The sequence below is a fragment of the Panthera tigris genome, chromosome E1, assembly GCF_018350195.1.
Source record: "Panthera tigris isolate Pti1 chromosome E1, P.tigris_Pti1_mat1.1, whole genome shotgun sequence".
NCBI lineage: Eukaryota > Metazoa > Chordata > Mammalia > Carnivora > Felidae > Panthera > Panthera tigris.
The window spans coordinates 44095634-44108413 of NC_056673.1; the positions used below are offsets into that span (position 1 = coordinate 44095634).

Below are 12780 nucleotides of genomic sequence, written 5' to 3' on the forward strand. Positions count from 1 at the left end.
ACTCTAGGGTAAGGATGAATCCAAACTCTCCACACAGGATATATCTGGGCCCCTTTTTATACTCAGCCTCATCTCCAACCTGTCCCCACTCCAAACACCTGAATCTTATTCAGAGTTTCAGGCTCTTTCCATGCTCTTGCACCTTTGCTCACACTTTCTTTTCAAGGTTCAGCTCCAAGAGATCACATGTCCTCTCAAGTATTCACCATTTATTTCAGGTTGAGTTAGGAGTCCTTCCCTCTCTAGGGCCTTATCTGCACTCCCATGATACCCTGGGCAACAGTTCATGATATAAACTCCCCATCTTGTCATCCTGTCTGTCCCCTCCTTCCCTAGATTATATACTTCTTAAAAAAAAAATGGGGGGGGGGGGGTGTAGAGGGAGGGTTATGGCTTGCTTTATCTTTATTCTCTACAGGTGGTCCCATGCCTGGCAGAAAGTAGACCAACACATGTTAGTTAACCCGAACACTGTATGTTGAATGCATCAGATGGAGATCCACCATGAAGTTAATGGATATGTCTGATCATAAGGTGATAACAACCTAACAAGGAGCAGGCATCAACTGAATCTAGGACAGACTTCATCTACCTCAAGTTCCAGTCACTTACAATGCCAAGCACCTGCACTCAGACTAGCAAACTTTTTAGCTGTACTTTTAAAACTATTAAGTTTGGTTACATAAGCCTTTTGAAAGCACTATCAAAATTTTTCATGCCATTACCCAAACATTTACCTAGTAACTGCAGTCTAGGAACCTATCCAACAGAAATATTCTCATAGATATAGAAATATCATAATTCTTTCAATGAAGAATTGTAATACAAAAAAAAACCAAAAAACAAACCCACAACACTTAAAAAGGAACACTAGAATACTATGCAGCTATTTAAAAAAAGAGAACTGGGGGTGCCTGGGTGGCTCAGTCGGTCGAGCGTCCGACTTCGGCTCAGGTCATGATCTCACGGCTTGTGAGTTCGAGCCCCGTGTCGGGCTCTGAGCTGATGATTCAGAGCCTGGAGCCTCTTCAGATTCCATGTCTTTCTCTGCCCCTCCCCTGCTCACACGGTCTCTGTCTCTCAAAAATAAATAAACATTAAAAAAAATTTTTTTAAATAAAAAAAGAACTGTATGTGTTGATTTGAAAAAAATCTCTACGATATACAGCAACATGAAAAAAAAAAAAGCCACTTAAGTATAATCCCATTTATGTTAAAAACTATACAAACAGATAGGGCACCTGGGTGGCTCAGTTGGTTACGGGTCCAACTTTGGCTCAGGTCATGACCTCGTGGTTCTTAAGTTAGAGCCCCACATCAGGCTCTGTGCTGACATTTCAGAGCCTGGAGCCTGCTTCAGATTCTGTGTCTCCCTCTCTCGCTGCCCCCTCTCAAAAATAAACAAACATTAAAAAAAAATTTTTTTTTTAACTACAGAAACAGAAAATCTTTTTGAAAAATGACTATGTATCAAAATAATGGAGTTTAGGGGTGCCTGAGGTGGCTCAGTCGGTTAAGCATCTGACTTCAGCTCAGGTCATCATCTCATGGTCTGTGAGTTCGAGCCCCGCATCGGGCTCTGTGCTGACAGCTCGGAGCCCTGGAGCCTGCTTCAGATTCTGTATCTCCCTCTCTCTCTGCCCATCCCCTGCTCACACTCTGTCTCTGTCTCTCAAAAGTAAATAAACATTGAAAAAAAAAAAAAGCAAGAAAGAAATACTACCATCCTTCTTTCATTCCCTTGGGAGGTCAAAGGAAAAACTAAGAGGTAAGCAGTAAATCAGTAACTGCAAAAAACAGCAGTCCAATTTCTTTTATATATGCTTGAGGTCTTCAAACATCCTCAGTTCTCCACAGTAATATATGAACAGTTTAATGTAACTTCCCTAACAGTTCAATTTAATCAACTAGCATTTTTACAAAGCCTCTCTACTAGCAAACATCAGAAACTAATTAGCTTTACCTCTATCCCTTCACAACCTCCCATGGAAGTGCTAATATGCAGTCACAAAGGCCAAACAGGAGTAGCAAAAGAAAGCCTGGGACATCAGTTTTTAGCAATTTTTGGTGTAACATCCTAACAAAATCATTATTCATCTGTTTTATTCCTCAACACTTCTCCAACTGAATTTAACCAGGTCTGACCTTAAGCTGCTCCCTTTTTAAAAAGAAATTAAAAAGTAAGGGACTCCATTAAGTTTGATGCCACTCAGAAACAACTTTTTCCAAACAAGGGCAGAATATGCTGTACTTAAAATTCAGAATGAGATCTCATTTGGGATTCCTATTCAAGTAACAAGAACCGAGTTTTTGATAACATTTAGATAAAACTGCACTGAATTCACCTCCACCTTACATTTCCTGACTCTCAAAAGCTTGAGGGGCAACCGTAATTCTTAAAAAAATTAGGACTAGAGAAAAATGGGCAAGTTTACAATCAACAACATAAAATATAAAGCTAAATAATTCCCAGCTAAATTAACTCTCTAGAAGCATTAGGCATTCAAATGTTAAAGTTTATGGAGCTATCTTATAATCTTGGAAAAGCAAGGCTTGCAGAAGGTAACATTTATTAAACAACTATTATTTGCCAGACACTGCTACCCAACAATAAATCAAGAATTTAAAACAACTCCAACCTTGAAAGGCCTCTTTGCATAAAAACTTAAAACCTTCATACACAATATTTAACTTTTTCTTTCAAACTACCCAAGCTTGTTTGTTTTTCATTCACGAACGTGAGTTGTGTTCTCTACACTGAAGTTGGTTTCCTCATACTCTCATTTCAGCTCTACCTTTATCAAAGAGGTGAAAAAGCTTAACACATAAAAAGTATCTACTTCAGTTCTTTTTGGAAAATCACACCAACTGGCTAATTTTCCTCTATACATTTCACCCTACATTATAATAAACAGGCTACATGGCGTATCTTAGGAACAAATGATAACTGAGTAACTAACAGTGACCCTTCCACAACATGTCTTTTTCCTATGACACACAATCTGCAAGCAACACCCAAGGACCTTCTTGTGGCCTTCAAAAGTTGGGGACCTCTAGTACAGTGGAATATTTGTCTTTTCTAACTATTATCGTGGTTCACTGAGTTGATGTCACATTCCAAGGAATAGGAAGTACTGATGAAAGAGTCTTATTTTGTGTTACGAATTATTACACTCAGGCAGGAGTATTTTTTGCACAACTTTTAGTATACGCAAAGAAAGACTAATAAGCACTTAAGATAGAAACTATAATTCAAACATGTATCTTCACAAGCAACATGAAGACTCAAAAACCAATCCGAATTTAGATTTCCAAAGAGTAAAGTCCTATTTTAAGAAAAGGACATGGTCCAAGTACTCTTTGCACCCACAGAGTACGCAGGCCAGGTGTATAAGGCCATTTTATTTGACACACCTGCACTGTACTCCTTCATAAAGTGATCAAATAGGGCACTAAAGTAAAATATGCTTCCTGAGACCCAGAACAGTCTAACCAATCAAAGAAGAAACTTACTTAAAATAGAGAAAGAGGGTAGAGAAAAGGTGCCTTAAAACTCTAAATAAACCACTTAATGATGAGATTTGGTTTTGTTCTGGGGCAATCTGCCACAGACCACATACTTATTCTGCACTACTCCCTCCTTTCCAAACTCAAGGGAGAGATCCTTTGGAAAAAAAAAATTAATTTTTTAAAATCCCTCTCTCTCTCTTTCTCTCTCTCTCTCTCTCTCTCTCTCTCTCTCTCCAGGAAGGAAATCACTTAGTTTCTGTATCTTAATGGCCTCACCAAGAAGAAAAAATAACCTTTACAAAACCCCCCAAGGAAGCTAAATATAAGAGGAGTAAGCATTACTCTTTTAAACTCTTTAGAAAATCCAATACAGACTAGCATCTTTTTACATTTTAAAATTGCTTTTCCAGTAAAACAAGGCAACTAAGCTTTACTGCACTCAAAGCTAAATGCCTTCTCAAACCAGCATCACCACCCATAATGGCCCTGTGTTTACAGATTACATAATTCAGGTTATATCAAACAGAACAAATCTAAAACTTGTTTTTCACTTTAAAATACAATTAAAATCTGTGGTCAACCCAATAAAATGGAGAGGATGTACAGCCTCTGGTTATAGTGTAGCATTACTAGAAAAGGAAGAGTATTTTGGCAGTGTTTGAAGAAGGGAAAAAAAAAAATGGGAATATTTTCCTTTCTTCTCACCTTGATAAAAGCTCAAAAGTGAACTTGTAAGGCTTACTCATTTTCCAGCTTCCAGAATTTTCCTCAACACGATAATGATAAGTCTAACAATCAAAGAACGCTCTGCAGGTTTAACCATAGAAATAACGTGTGTAGGCAGGAATAAAGAAAATCAGACAAAGATTTAACATCTCACTTTGGTAAAGCACAGTCAAATACTAATGTTCTGAATAAGGCTTTCCGTAAAGATGCAGGGACACTTCAAAAAACTTCATTCAACAGATTCATATAAGTGAAAGGACCAAAAACCCAATCGTACCACAAAGCTCTATCAATACTTAGTTGATCACTCAACTATCTACAGACACAAATCAAAAATACTTACATACAGTTAAATGTAGTAGTCATCAGAAACCAACCATCTTCACCAAAATACAGAGGTTAACAATCTTTGTCATATCTAAGGTTTCCCTCTGAGTAGTGCATACTTGAGAAATAAAAAGTTAACCACCTCAAATCACAAGATCACTAACAAATACATCAAATACAAGAAAGGTCAAAGAAACTGCATACTTTGTTGGATAAACATAGCGGAAATTGAAATTCCATGACTGAGGACAGTTACCCCACATATAATACATTTTTTAAATTCCCAAGGGATGAGCATTTTTACCTTGCCTTATTTTTAGAACTACACATCACACTGTACATATCACATGACATGATGTAACTGTTAGCAAAGAAAATGGCCCAAACCATTGAAAATATACATTAAGAGGAAATGAATCAACGCATACTTAAGAATCACTACATTTCACATTTACCTTTTTTATTTTTGAAGATGTTTCCTAACTCTATTACAGTACACTTTTTTATTAACTGGAAAAGTAGCTAGTAACCTATGTAGGAACAACAGAAAAATGTACTTGATATTTTACAAAATAGGAATTTACCCAATTACTGGGAAAACTGATATGAAGAAACAGATAACAAAACATTCTTCCAAACCTCAAGAATTAAAAGCAAAAATTGTCTGGATCAAAAATGCAACAGAAACATAATGTTAATACTCCAGTTGGAGAACAATTATTACTCAGAAGTATTCCCTGTTGTTAGGAGAAAATAATAGTTTTAACTGACAATGCCTGCAGACAACTGAAAATTTCTAAATTGGTGAGACAGTTTATTAGAAAAGGAACCAAGTATATGGTATAGGAGGGGGGGAGGGGAAAACACACCCACTTAAGCCTTTGTAAACAGTGGTACTTAAAAGACCCAAGAAGCTGGGAAAAATCAAAACTACAGACTATTCTAAAAAGTGTAAAAGATATTCCAGTGTACTACTGTCCATACTTGAAAGTGCTTTAGAGACAAAGTTCAGTAACAATCCATAACTATATCATGATTATGCAAGGCGGAGATTATGTAATTTTATCATTTATTATAAATGTTCTCCTACTCTCAAACTAAAACAACTAAAACGTTTTGATCTCTCCGATGGAGAGGGGATAGTTTCTTCTGGGCTACAGTTTAAAAATATAAACACACACCCCAAAACAAACAAAAAAACACAATGACTGCTAGCCACGTGACAAAGGAGATGGCAACACCAGGATTGTGAATGGAGGGGAGGGAGGCGAGGCAGGACGACTAGGGAGATTTCTCGGAACTTTGGGGACCTCTAGATTCGGGTCTCTCGACCTTTAAGGTACCAAACTCTAGCTCTACAAGTTGTACGTTAACATTCTCAAATACAGTCTTATTAACAGATCACGAAAAATGCTCTAGTGACCTCCAGGATAAAGAGGCGTAAATCAGAGGAGGAAAGAGAGCAATTTAAAGTGGCGCCATCATGTCACCCCCTTTCCCCTAAGGCAATCAATAAGCAATAGTTAAGTAACGCGTTTCCCCCCCCCCAAAAAAAAAAAACAAAAACAAAAAAACAAAACCCACCACACTGGGGGCCCGACAATGGAAAACAAAAGGGTTTTTAAGTAAGACATGAGCTTAAGGTTGTTTATCGTATGGAAAACAATCAAACTATTTGCTGAAGAATCAAAAGACAGCCGGAAAACAGGCCCCCCAAACTCACTTAAAAGCAAATAAATGCCTCTTCCTCTTTGGTTTTTTTTTTTTTTTTAAACAAACAAACACGTCCGCCTAAGGGAGACTAGATCTGAAAACATAAGTGACCTCAATATATAGACAACAAAAATAATAAATAAATGAAACAAATAACCATCTCACAACAATCAGAGTTGTGATACACACCGTGCACCGCGCAAGATGTGTGTTACGAGCAGAAAAAGGCCTTCTGCAGTCAAGAGAAGTTCAAGCCAAGAGCCAGAGTTTGTTTGGGGGTTTTTTTACGGGAATAAATCGTGTTCTTAAGGCCGCATTTTTAAATAGAACGCCAAAGGAAAAGCTGGCGAACGAGGCGGCAGCTGGTAGAGAAGGGCCCCCGCACACCCCCGCCCTTGGGGCGACTCCCAGCCCCGGACCCGCAGCGGGGAAGCCCGGTGAGGCCATTTAAAGTTCCGGGGATTTTTCCTGCCCTGCCCTGCCTTTCTAGTTACAACTAACAAAGAGAGAGAGAAATGGGAGCCACAGGGAGAGCGAGGAGAAGGAGAAAGGGCAGCGGGAGGAGGAGGAGGAGAGGAGCAGCAGCAGCAGCACCTACCACGTGATGGAGGAGCGTTGCCCGGGCGGATTCAGCCCCACAAAATGGGCGCAGTTTGCAAACAGCCCCCGGCCTGGGCGCCGAGGGCCGGCGGCGGCAGGCGGGGGCGCGCGGCGGCGGCTCCGGCCCGGGCCCGCCGCTCTCCTCCCCCCCGGCGCCCGGAGCCGCCCTGACTTTCCGGGCGGGGGGGGGCGAGGCGGAGGGGGAGGGGAAGGCGGCGGCGGCGGGGAGCGGCCGCTTTTTCTTCTCTTTCGGGCCCCTTCTCCGGCCTTCCTCGGCTCCGGCGGGGCCTGGGCACCGTCGAGGACCGCAGCCCGGCGGGGAGGACTGGCGGGCGGGGGCAGAGGGTGAAGCCGCCCCCCCGCCCCGCACAAACAAGCACCGCCGTCTGCAGCCCGAGCCCGCACCCCGGCCGCCACCCCCGCACGCCTCTTCCCGGCCGGGGAGCGCGCTCCGGCCGCCCCCCGCGCCGCCGCGGTGAGACGAGTCGGCTTCGCTACGGTGCTCGGTTCTCCCGCCGGCTCGGCGAGCGGTGGCGGCGGTGGCGGCGGCACTGGGAAAATGGCGGCCGAGCTCCTTTTCCCTCCCCCCCTTTAATCTGAAGCGGAGGGAGAATGGAGCGAGCGAGCGAGCGGGCGAGCGCCGGGGACACGGGGAGGAGGGACAGCAGCGCCTCCGCCGGCTGCGGCTGCGGCGGCGAAGGGCCGCTCCGCCCCGGCGCGCCGCCAGGGGGCGCCCGCCGCGCCACCCCCGCGGGCCGCCAGGAGGCGCGGCCGCCGCCGCCGCCGCCTCAGTCATGGCTCCTTGCCGCGGCCAACGTTTCTGCACCTCCATCTGCGGAGGCCGCGGCGCCGGGACCCAGCTGCTCCGAGACGTGCGGCCACGGCACGGGGCACTGCGGCAGGCGGGAGAGGGCCCTCGCTCCGGCCGAGGTGAGGCTAACCTGAGGCGCTGACGCCGTCACATTCCCTCCGCGCCCGGGCTGGCGGGGCCGCGCGCAGGCTATGAGGGGGCAAGGCGGGCAGGCGCGGCGGAGCAAGAGGACGTGAGCGAGGAACTGTTTGCACTGTGTAGTAAACAGGCTAATGCAGTCGGTGCCACACTATTCCAGGGTTAAACGCGCGCTGAATCGGGTAGGAAGCTCCCTGACCAGCGAAGCGCTTTCTGCCGCCCTTTGTCCTAGGCGACTGCCTGGATACACTGCAGCACGCCTGGGCACTAGCCCCAGCGCAGCGCTCCGCAGCCGCCAGGGTGGAAAAAAAAAAAAAAAAAGGCGCACGTCGTCATTGCGCAGGCGCAGGCCAGGGCCCGCGCCGGGCCAGCCCGGGAAGGGACGACCGGGAGCTAGAGGGGAAGTGATGGCCCACCCGCGCCGGGCCCGCTGGGAACTGTAGTTTTCGTTAAGAAGCACGCGTCTTGTTTTGGGTGTCATGGTTTGGCAGATCCGCCAAAGCAGGCAAATGGCATTACACAATGAGTATTTATGCTTCCTGTCGCCACCAAAAGGAAGTTCACTGCTATGCTAAAAGTTTAACAAAGAACTCCACAGAGAAACCAAATCTCCCAACAAAAAGCAAACTTCCCACTTTTCCTACCAGAGTTGGTTTAAAGTGGTGGCACTTTATCTTTCTCATGACCAGTTTGTCGGTACAGTATTTTATTTGTTTCCCAAAACAGGGCCTTACAATAATGGAACCTTTTCTAGATTAAAAAAGTTAAGCAATATAACGCAAAGTGTCACATTTACACAAAGTATAATTCCACCATCCTTTAAAACCAAAAAAAAAAAAAAAAAAAAAAAAAAAAAGTTGCCAAAAGATTATTTCAGTGGTTTGAGATTTTAAAACAGAACTCTAGGATTCGTCAGAATGTGCTTTAAATGACTGAAGGAAAAAATGATTCCAACAATTAAATCATCAAATTCAGCAAGACAGGAAGGGTATGCTCTACTATGAAAAGGACGATAAGAAATGCTCAATACTGTTTTGTGGCTTACCAGAACCAATATCCGGTGGTATGCTCACTTCTGCTAGCCAAACAAACACCCTCTCGGTTGTAGTCCTCCCACAAAGTTACCAGCAACTACAGCATCTACACCTGTATGTCAGTGAGCTCCCATTTGTACTCTTAAAATCACACTACAATGAAGTCACGGTCAAATTACACAAAGAATAAACTAATATAAGTGTACCATCCAAAAGAGATGCTGGTCTTGGCTTTTTATAATCCCGCGAAAGAAAATTTAGTTGATTAAAAAAGTATACACATATCTCCATATAAATAGGAATTCCATAAAATATAGCAGAAAGGTGTTAAACACAGACCAACAGATGGCAAGCTCAAGTCCTAATCTAAGGATTCTGAAATCTAAATGAGCCAAATGAAAAACACCGAATAAGGCAAAGCCCCTTCCAGCATATACTTAAAAATATTATGTTCAAAGACACCCACCACAAAATAATTAATCTTACTACTGATTAGTAAGTGGACTGGGCCTAGTCCTAAAACTCAACTGTGAGATTTAATTAGGCCCCCGAATAACGAAGATTGTGAAATACTTTTTTATTCAGTGGATTAGGAAAAAGGTGGGAATGCTCATTTTAAAACATGCTTTTTGGGGAAAAATAAATTCCAACTTTCCCATTCTCTCAATGCTTAGCCCAAGAGCCAGGAGTTCACAGTGTTTATGGCATTTAAATCAGTCAAACATGTTTTACATTCTTATCTCAAACCAGATGTCTTTTTCCTAAGGCACCAATTTTTACAAATAAAAAGATTCAAAGGTAAGCCACTAAAATGCAAAAATCTTAAGTAGAGAGATACATTTTCTTAAAATTGACCCCAGAAACACAGTGGATGTCAAGGCTGATTAAACACACACATACACCCTACTATTCATATCACTCTTGGAGTAGTCATTATGGTTGACTCTCAAAGTTGACATTTGTATTAGTTTAACCCATCCCCTCTGCCAATGATTGGTTGGGAATGGGCATGAAACCCAATCCTGGCCACTGAGACGTGAGTAGAAGCCCACTGGAAGGCCTGCTAGAGAGAAGTGTGAGAAAAGCTTCTTCATTCCTAAAAATGAAATGAGAAACAGTTACCTCTTCTTTAGACTGTGCGAAAAATGACACCTCAAACTGCTACAGTCACCCTACAACAAGCCTGAAGATGCACAATCTTCATCAAAGGGGGCAGAATGGAGAGCTGGCAAGAACTTTTCAGCATGAAGCCATTATATCAAATAATCCTGACCTCTGCAAGTCTACTGGACTTCCAGCTACACAAGAACAATGTAACAACATTTCTTTATTGTTTCAGCCAATTTAAGTTAGGTTTTCTATACCTGAAGTCAAAAAAATCCTAATTAATTTCTCATATTTTAGAGCACCTATATTATATTACTTGGATTATTCATATTGTCATATTATATAAAATGTTATTTATTCCTCAGAAAAGTCCTTTCCTTCTATATACAACTCTGCACCCATCCATGTCTTTATATGTTCTTTCTGCCTAGAAAAAGAGGACCATCCCTTCTCACAACCATTCCTTGTTCATTCTTCTCCCCCAACCCACTGCGACTTATTTTTCCTTCAAGACATGTTCCGCCATTTCATTTACATACCATATTTAACAAGGTAGATAATTGGCCCTATAATAGTTAAAGGCTCTCTATAATTCCTTTGAGGTTGTTTCCATCTATCAGTCTTACCTCTGAGGCTGGTCTGAAAGCCCTAAAAGGCAGGAACTATGGCTATTCCAACTTCAGATTTATAACTCTCACCTGTACAATAAACATATCCCAAGAAGGCACTCTCTAATAACTTCACCATATATGTATATATATATATATATATATATATATATATATACATATATATATACACATATATACATATATACGTATATATATATGTGTATATATATATATATATATACACACATATATATATATATATACATACAAGCCAGATAGTCCTAAACAGAACATTCTATCACAAATTCAGTACTTCATATGTCCAAACTAATCTCAAAAAGACAAGGGATTGTTTTGTTTTGCACTTTAAAAATATTTATTAAAACTAAGGAGAAAGTCCTAAAGCCTAAACCATTTAGTTTCAAAAGAACAGGGGCCCAGTTTCTGTTATTTATTGTTGCATCATTATATCCTGGGGACCTAGTCCAGAGCCTTGCAAAAGGGGGCACTTTGTAAGAATTTGCTGAATAAATGAAGAAGCTATAGTGTGGTAACTAAGAATATAGGATCCAGGGGTAGCCCTAGATTTTACCTGCCTCCTTGACTTATCAGCTGTGTTACTTTGGGCAAAGTACTAAACTTATAAGCCCCAGTTTCTGCTCTGTAAAAAGGAGATAGTAATGCCTACCTCATAAATTTAACTATTATCGTTATTAGTTAACTAATGAAGCTATTTTCCCAAGTTCAGTAATTGAAGAGGTTAAAATACGAGATAAGGTCAGCACCTCTTCCCTAATTCAAACTTCAAATCCCTATCTACATACTCCAGCAAACAATGTTTTCATTCATAAACTCAAATAACACTATCCATAAAAATACTTTGAGCTCCCCGAGAGCATATTCTAATTCTGAAAAAGATTTACATTCATAAATCCAAAACCACATAAAAAAGTAAAATTCATTTATTCAACAAAAATTTAGTGAGTATCTATTAAGCTCAAGACCCTGTTCCAGATGTCACAGAAATGAACACGTCAATCTATTTAAGACAACATTAAAATTATATCATGAAAGAAACAACTTTAAACTGAAATTGGTGCATGCTCTCATGTTAATATGTTATCAGCTAAATATTCAGTAGAAAGCTAGAATTGAATGAACTGAGCCAATAGTAAGAAATTTAAATCAAAGAATTTTGGATGTAGAAGGAATATGGAAGGTCATCTAGCTAAACCTCCAACTTTTATTAGTGGGAAAACAAGGTAAGGCCAAGAGAGAACAGTTAAGGTTCTACCCTAAGCCCCACAGCAGAAGGACACAATGGGATCAGAGGTCAGTCTCCAATTCTCACTTTCCCACTATATCACCTGCCTTCCAGAGTTACAGTCTCCCAACAGAAACATGCTACTTACTTGACTAATAAGAACTACAAATGTGACAAAGATATTAAGCTCAAACAATAGTACCTATTTCATAGTTTCACAAGTATCAAGATTTAGCCAGATGTCAGTAAAAGAAAATCCTCACACTGATTCCAAGAATTGTAAGGCTCAGAAATCAAGATTTTTTTTTCATTAAATGGAGGCCTCAACTCATTCAAAATATATATTCTTATGTATTCAGTCCAGTAGCAACAAACTTACAGTAAGATTAAACAGCTTAAGGCATGTGAAAAACTTTTGTAAATGGCAAAGTAGTGTAAGAATGCATGGCATTCCTTAGTTTCAATCCCACCTAAAAACAAGATAAATCTCTTCTCCATACTAGAGATACAGACTGTCAAATTTACATAAAGAAATTACCTTACCATTTCACCACAGAAGTGGTCCAATAACTCACTGAGAAGAAAAACTAATCTTAGGCAGTAAGTAATAATAATTGTTAGTAATAATAATAACTAAAGTCACAGGTTAACTCTGAAAACACTTCTAAATCTATAAATACTTTATTTAGGGATAACTCAGAAGATAGCAACTGAATATAACTGTACCACTTAAACAAGTCAGGTTCTTTCACACCAGCTACATTAAGATCTAGGTTTTCTCCTCCATGGTACCAGATTTGAAAGTAGCAACACAGGCACTTACTTCCTTCTAATGCATGCAGTTTAATGAAGACTTTATATGAAATATTTTAATAAAGTTTCTCAAGTTGTCAAAAACTACACTGATTATTTAGGTGGATTTTAATTAATTCTGCTGCT

At 41.0% G+C, this 12780-nt stretch overlaps 1 protein-coding gene across 5 annotated transcripts in view; it reads right to left on the bottom strand.

The window, feature by feature from the left end:
- Nucleotides 1-12780, bottom strand: part of KANSL1 (KAT8 regulatory NSL complex subunit 1) — a 174665-nt gene that overhangs the window by 139785 nt on the left and 22100 nt on the right. For 3 of the 5 annotated variants that reach the window (XM_042965868.1, XM_042965869.1, XM_042965870.1), the window contains exon 1: nt 6875-6989. The exons of 1 other annotated variant lie outside the window; for it this stretch is intronic. The gene's annotated coding sequence lies outside the window, so the exon portion shown is untranslated. Of the gene's footprint in view, nt 1-6874; nt 6990-12780 lie in introns of those variants that run through there. One more of the 5 variants, XM_042965866.1, reaches the window with a different exon arrangement.